Raw genomic sequence first — 6677 nt, 5'->3', positions numbered from 1 at the left:
CTAATTATTACTGGGTCACAGAGATGGATATAGCTGTTAGTTTATTAGCACTTTGCTATGTCATAACTCAAAAGCAAATGTAATCTAAGGATGTCCTTACACAAATACACAAGAAAGGACGCTTTTATTGAGCAGAATTTGGTATAGCTGATACTAATGTATGGCTAAGCAGTACCTAAACAGCAATATTTGAATTTCTGCTTGTAATAACAATTTCATCATCTCTCATCCCACAGTTTTCACTTCATTTTCTTGATTTGAGAAGCCATTTGCTATCTTCAAAAGTTCCCTGTATAACATTTATTCCTGAAGGTAAGCTTTACAAGGGATCACATCTGTACATATGCTGCTCTAATGATTACCAACACCTAGCACACTTCACATAAAGGAACTTGATACTTGTACGAGTATTTTCCTTTTAAATAATTGAATAAATAAACAATGTATAAAGAAATAAACACATTTTAGTCCAATCATTACAACTATGCTCTTGTCTTTGTAGAAGCACTATCTCTAAAAGGATAAAAGACACCCTAGACACACTTGTTCTACTTCACAAATCTGCCAAAAGTAGGTTCTGAATATATGTATAAAGAAAATGTTGGTACAAGAGAAACAAGCAAGAGCTATGGGATTGAGTAGGCCCACATATTTTTCTATCTGACTCACAGACGTCATATATTAAGTCCAAAATGAATTATGCTTTTTAATAAAAATTCATGCAGTTAGCATATGTTTTTAAAACCTTAAAACAGGGATGTCAGTCACCTGGTCCCCACTACAAGAAATATCAGATATTTTCAAAATAGCTGGCTAAGGAAAACATTTTTATTTTGACCATAACTGGTTCATTCAATAGAAGAATAATGTTATAGATTTAGGAAAGTATGTGGTTTTCCAGAGGTTTTAATTTTTTTAATCAATTTTTTGAAGTTTTGGATATCTGTATTTAGCATGTGTTACTGATTAAATGAAATGCCCTTTATAAATGAGAAAATCTTATTTCTATAATTTATATTTTGTTGTGCTTCTGAGAATAATTTGGTATCAGATTTCTTTTATAAATCATCAACATTTTTTAAAACTTCAAGGCTAGTCTTACTTTGCATTTATTATTCCAAATCTCCTTCATGATACACCCTCAGGCAGGCATATCATTTATTTGCGCAACATCTGCATGACAAATAAAGAACATTGGTTATATAATATTTAGACTTTACCAGTTTTCAAAATATAAAAATCATTTTAGTAATCATTTCATAGAATTGTATGTACACATATATCATAGGTATGTTACACATGTTAAATGTATTTCTATATTATTTATATAGTATATAATGAAGTCTATATTGAAATGTATTATGTTGCAAGTCAAAGTACATTTCTTATCATATATTATTGATGCAAAAAAGGCTCTAGGTCTTCCCTGGTGGCACAGTGGTTGAGAATCTGCCTGCCAATGCAGGGGTTAGATCCCTGGTCTGGGAAGATTCCATATGCCGCGGAGCAACTAAGCCCGTGTGCCACAACTACTGAGCCTGCGCTCTAGAGCCTGTGAGCCACAACTACTGAGCTCACATGTCACAACTACTGAAGCCTACGTGCCTAGAGCCCGAGTTCTGCAACAAAGAGAAGCCACCTCAATGAGAAGCCCATGCACCGCAACGATGAGTAGCCCCCGCTCGCTGCAACTAGAGAAAGCCTGCGTGCAGCGACGAAGACCCAATACAGACAAAAATAAATAAATAAATACATTTATATTTTAAAAAAGTCTCTATATGAGCAAAAAGGGAATGCTACATCTCTAGTTGAATTCTGAAGCTTATTTTTTACTTTAAAACATGTATTTTGCTTAATTAGGTTAGATGGCCATTTATTGTAGGTAGATTTAGTGTCAAATAATATGACATTGAACACTAGATTTTATGGGGCATTTTACATGTGAACTTTAAGAGGAGATCAAATAAGCCATAAAATAAAATACTATGTATTTTATTACTTGCAATTACTTAAGAAATTGACCAAGAAGAATGTAAATTGCTCATTGGTATTAATTGCTGAGCTGACAAAAATAATAAAGTATGAGTTAGAGGACAATTTTCAAGCTATCTAATATAAACATTTAAGCTGGAAAGAGAGTGAAGTTTTTAAATATATGATGTTGTGTCTACACAACACATTTTGGCAAGCAATGTATTGGTGCATAAGTCCACAGGCAGCAGTTACTTGACAGCTGACTTCCCACGTTTGTCACATAGAAAAACTGCTGATCGTATTTCAGTTTTTCACCCATATACACAACACAGGTATTGATTGTCATCCAAAGCAACATCTTGGAAAAGATAGTCACTGGTTTCCCCCAATGAAAGATTTCATTAAAATGTTTCTTTTAAACTCTTACTTTGGGATTCTGTTTTTACATAGCTGTCCTATACAGTTTTAATCAAAAGTTCTATTTTGATATTGTTAGACTTCCAGCATTAGTCTGACATACTGATGTAGTTCATACCTTTTAACCATTGAATACATGGAGAAAGCATTCTGGAATTCAACAGTATTGATGAAAGTACTATAGAAGTGTAAGTGGTGTACATATGATTTACTGCTCATGAAATTTCATCAGTATTAGTCCTTCAACATGTATCAGTAACAAGAATTTAATTCCCTCTTATCTTACAGCCAAAATCTAAGATTACTACAGTGACTTAACTATCTTGATTAACAAATGTAAAATTATGGTTAGTGAATAAAAATTAATTCTAAAGGCAAATAAAAAAATAAAATTAAATATATTAGTGAACAGAGGAACAAACTGTATGAACCAATGGTAATTATCTTTTGAACGCTTATTGCCTGGGGATTCTAAGATGGGGCTTTCCCAAGGAACTTGCAATATACATGTGAATTCAAGACAAACATACAAAAAGCTAAATAGCAATATGATTGATACACAAAAATTGAATATGAAGAAATGTGAAGTATAACATGACTGTACATGATTAATCAGCAAAAGAAGGGGTCAGAGCTTTAGCATTAAGAGTTCTGATTGGTCTAGTTGATGTGGCCTAAAGATTTGTAATAGTGGAGAAACAGAGTTGAATCTGGAGAAAAGGGCGGTTTGGTTGGGTACAGAATAGGAGGGTGTCATCTCAGGAGACTAGAAAAGTATTACAACAAATGACTGATGAGTACTTGGGCATGTGTGCTTGTACACACACTTAGGGAAGTATGATGAACTATAGGAATGAGGCAAGACCCCCTTTTTCCCAGCTTGCTGCAAATAATGGGCAAAACCCAGGTGTCAATAAGAAGTTGATGAACATATTGCCTCTAAATCTAGGTAAATAGAAAGTGCTTTATGTTTTAATTCAAGCTTGTGAAGGAGACAGATGTTCCAAATATACTGAGTATCAGAAGGATAGATTCAGTCTTCTAGGCAATTTTTAGTATAATTTGTGTGATTCTTAAACATATATTCAGTAATAAGAAATGGAAAAAAAAGTAAGATACAATAACAAGCTACTATTCAGAGTACAAGACTACCTTCGTGTTCTTTCTTCCTCTTTTCCTTCCTGGTCAATAGCTGAGGATGGGCAGTGAAGAGGGTAACTACAAGAGAAAATATGACCAGAGAAATAATAAGTCTGGTTCTTCAGACACTTTCTCCATTCTCTAAAAGTGACACATTCATTCCCTTGACCAAAGACGAGGATTTTAGTACCCAAATTATATTTATAAAGGTTTAAAAATATCTACATAAACATTTCTGCTGTAAATTCAACTTTCATCTCAGTAATCTAGGATCTCACCTGAGGGAAATACTTGGTGTATCAATATGGATATTAGTATACAGGATTTTCTTGGATATTTTGGGGCTAAAATCCATTAAATGGGAAACTTTACTCTCTTAGCAAAAACAGACTGACCCAAGAGGCATGGAACAACTGGGTTTAAAGCCAAAGGGCATGAAGTTACTCAGAGAGAGATGAAGAAGTAAGAAACAAAAAGGGGTAATAGTGGGAATTAGAACTTGGACAAGATAACCACTTATAGGTAAACAATTTTGTTTGTCACTCAAAGAAGGCTCCTTGAATCTCTGTGTGACTAGGGTGGGATTGAACATTGAAATCAAAAGGAAATCTATAGTCAAAATGTATGGAAATTCACTCATAAAAATGAATAAACTCAGTCAGATAAGTTAGCAACTGGAACAGGTAAAACTTTTTTTTTTAATTGAGCATTTTGACTATTTTGATCAAAATAGTCAATTTGATATGACAAGAAATAGAGTTATATAAAATGGTAGTGAATCCTTGTTAGAACTGATCAAAGTTCAGAGGAATAAGTATTTGTATCTGGCCAGTAAATGAGAAGAAAAACTGATAATGACCTAAAAGTATCTGATTAAAAGAATATATCAAAAAAGTCACAGTGCTCTGTCACATACACTAAATTGGAACGATACAGAGAAGATTAGCATGGCCCCTGCGCAGGGATGACATGCAAATTCGTGAAGCGTTCCATATTTTTCAACTAGGAGTTCGCATGCCACAACTAAGAACCTGTTGAGCTGCAACTAGGGAGCCCGCAAGCTGCAACTAAGGAGCCTGCCTGCTGCAACTAAGACCTGGCACAACCAAAAAAAAAGAAAGTCACATAATTACTCAAATTTTCATTTTATTTATATCCAAAGCAAAAAATACTGTATATTTTGCTTTATAAAAATGAATTTTTAAAGATATGAAAAATAATTTGTTGGAAATTTAAAATCTTCACTGAAAAGATAATTTTTAAAATGTCTGCTATTGTGGTATAGTAAGACTACTAAATGTGTATTTTTTCATGGTCCCACCTTAATTATGGTAAAGCTGTTTCATTTTTAGAATGATTAATTCATAATTTTAAAGATGGCTTATTATAATTTAAAAAGGGGGCAGGATATAAAATCAATGAGACAAAACTGAAAAGGAAAATGAGATCTGTGAAAATGATGTTAAAGAAAAGGGAGATATAGCTTAACGCTAGAAACATGATACATTGCCAAATAAAGCATATTTTCCTCTGAAAAATAGGAAAAATAAAATTGTAATTCAGATTTATATATATCAAATGTATATACATATTACATATGACTAAGGAAAAGAAGTATGTGTAAGAAATAATCCTTTAAAGAAACAAAAATAATATGGGATTCAAAATCAGAGCCATCATTGTGATACTTTATTTTATGGTATCATTATAACATTGTAAGTTTTATAACTTGATAATTAGATTATATAAGAATGATTGGTTTAAATTGATTAGATGTTTGAGGTTCATTATGATGTCTGGGAAGTCATCTAATTAGAAAAATATATAAAGCTACCCCACATAATTTGTTTAGTTTTTTCTGTCCATACTTTTGTTTTTTCTGTCTTTTCACGCAGAGTAATTTCTGAACATTGCACCCAGAGCTGTGCCTTTTCTTAGTTACTAAACTAAATAAAGCATATTGGGTTTCCTGGAATGTGATGGAGAATGGGGTGGAATGAGGACTGGAATTCAGTTGAGGGTTTTTAAACCCAAAGAATAGATAATGTTACCATTTAATCAAGCTTCGGATTTTAACCGATTTGGGGGTAAGGACACAAACTCCTCTGTTTGCTGTTCCATGTCTTTAAATAGTCTTGTGGGAGGAAATCATGAAAGTGTATTCTGTAAATGTGGGATTAACAAGGCAAAACTAAAGACCCTTAGGTTTGCATCATAAATTGTGGCTATTGACTAAATTGTCTAGAGAAAGCTTTCTGATTATCTAAAAATTTAACCTTTTCCATTTCCCAGTTGGAAATGTTGGCTCAGCTTTTTCAACAAATCTAATGCCAATCAAATGAAGGTGCAACATCAGTTAAAAAAATGAATATTGTGACAGAAAGTTCCCATGTATATAAACATTTGGAATCCCATATGAATGAAAATTCAATCTAAAAGAAATTTGTTTGAGTATTTATGTCAACTTTGTCTACACAGAAATCTACTTTTCTAGGTAGAAATAAAGTGATTATGGAAAATTAAACCACTTTGGAGACCTAAGAATTTGAATTTTGAACAAAACAAACTTGTAAAGCAGATTTTCTTCGTATCACTTTTTATAAAGCATCAAAGCCTTAATCTTTCCTTATTTTCATTGAAATAAGAGCGGTTAATAGTACCTCACTGAGATTTGTAAAGTTTCTACATTTATGTAATTTGACTAGTTTTTCTTACATACAATTAACTTTTATGTTCCAGAATGATTCAATTATGACGGCTGTAAATATCAAAAATTAACTGTCAATTGGTACTTAGAATCATGTTCTAATTGATACTTCAGTGGGGTGTCTATTATTTGACAAAAAAAAAGCTTTTACATTTTGCATTCGAATCAGTACGTGAAAAACATCAAAAAGCATTCACATCCTTACCTGTTCTGTGAGCTTATTAGGAAAAACTAATATGTACTAATTAGTACATATTAGTACTAATATGTATATGTACTAATTCCTATACCCTGAATACAGTTGTTTCATAATATTAAAGTTATAATGTAAAATGCCATATATTTTAGTCAAATGAATGATTGAAAGTAATTTAATATGTTTATTCTCTTTTACCTATTTGCTCTTAAGACTAAGAGCAAAAGTCCCTTGACTCCTTCT

The 6677-nt window shown here is 32.4% G+C and overlaps 1 non-coding gene across 1 annotated transcript; it reads left to right on the top strand.

The window, feature by feature from the left end:
- The first annotated feature begins 4425 nt into the window (after positions 1-4425).
- LOC137764528 (U6 spliceosomal RNA) lies at positions 4426-4530 on the top strand. The gene has a single exon (XR_011074029.1). It is a non-coding gene; the product is annotated as a U6 spliceosomal RNA (small nuclear RNA).
- The last annotated feature ends 2147 nt before the right edge of the window (positions 4531-6677 follow it).

The sequence above is a fragment of the Eschrichtius robustus genome, chromosome 4, assembly GCF_028021215.1.
Source record: "Eschrichtius robustus isolate mEscRob2 chromosome 4, mEscRob2.pri, whole genome shotgun sequence".
Classification (NCBI taxonomy): Eukaryota; Metazoa; Chordata; class Mammalia; order Artiodactyla; family Eschrichtiidae; genus Eschrichtius; species Eschrichtius robustus.
Note: the sequence above shows the minus strand (reverse complement) of the source record. Positions and strands in the feature narration are given on the sequence as shown.